The following is a 411-nucleotide window of genomic DNA, read 5'->3' on the forward strand; positions in this document are numbered from 1 at the left end:
CTCTGCAAATACTACAAATATTGTATATACTGTATGTATATATATATATATAATGAAATATTATTATACAATTAATTCATTATTAATGATTTAATTACATTATGACAATTATTACAATGAATTATTTTTGCAACACTTTTTTTATTCACATTTTCTAGCTTGTTTCCTAACTTTCTAATAAACCAAACATTGTTTACTATGAGAATATTGTTGACTCTTTGCTTGTTGAATTGCTTATGTTCCTCTATTGTACGTTGCTTTGGATCACAGCATCTGCTAAATGCATAAACGTAAAATGTAACATTTTTGAGATGTATGTACTGTATATAATGTATGTATGTGTGTATATATACAGTGGGTACGGAAAGTATTCAGACCCCCTTCAATTTTTCACTCTTTGTTATATTGCAG

At 26.5% G+C, this 411-nt stretch overlaps 1 protein-coding gene across 1 annotated transcript in view; it reads right to left on the bottom strand.

Moving 5' to 3' along the window:
• Positions 1 to 411, bottom strand: part of LOC107670604 (spectrin beta chain, non-erythrocytic 4-like) — a 77030-nt gene that overhangs the window by 13268 nt on the left and 63351 nt on the right. The window lies entirely within an intron of this gene.

The sequence above is a fragment of the Sinocyclocheilus anshuiensis genome, unplaced genomic scaffold, assembly GCF_001515605.1.
Source record: "Sinocyclocheilus anshuiensis isolate Anshui unplaced genomic scaffold, SAMN03320099.WGS_v1.1 scaffold140, whole genome shotgun sequence".
Lineage (NCBI taxonomy): Eukaryota > Metazoa > Chordata > Actinopteri > Cypriniformes > Cyprinidae > Sinocyclocheilus > Sinocyclocheilus anshuiensis.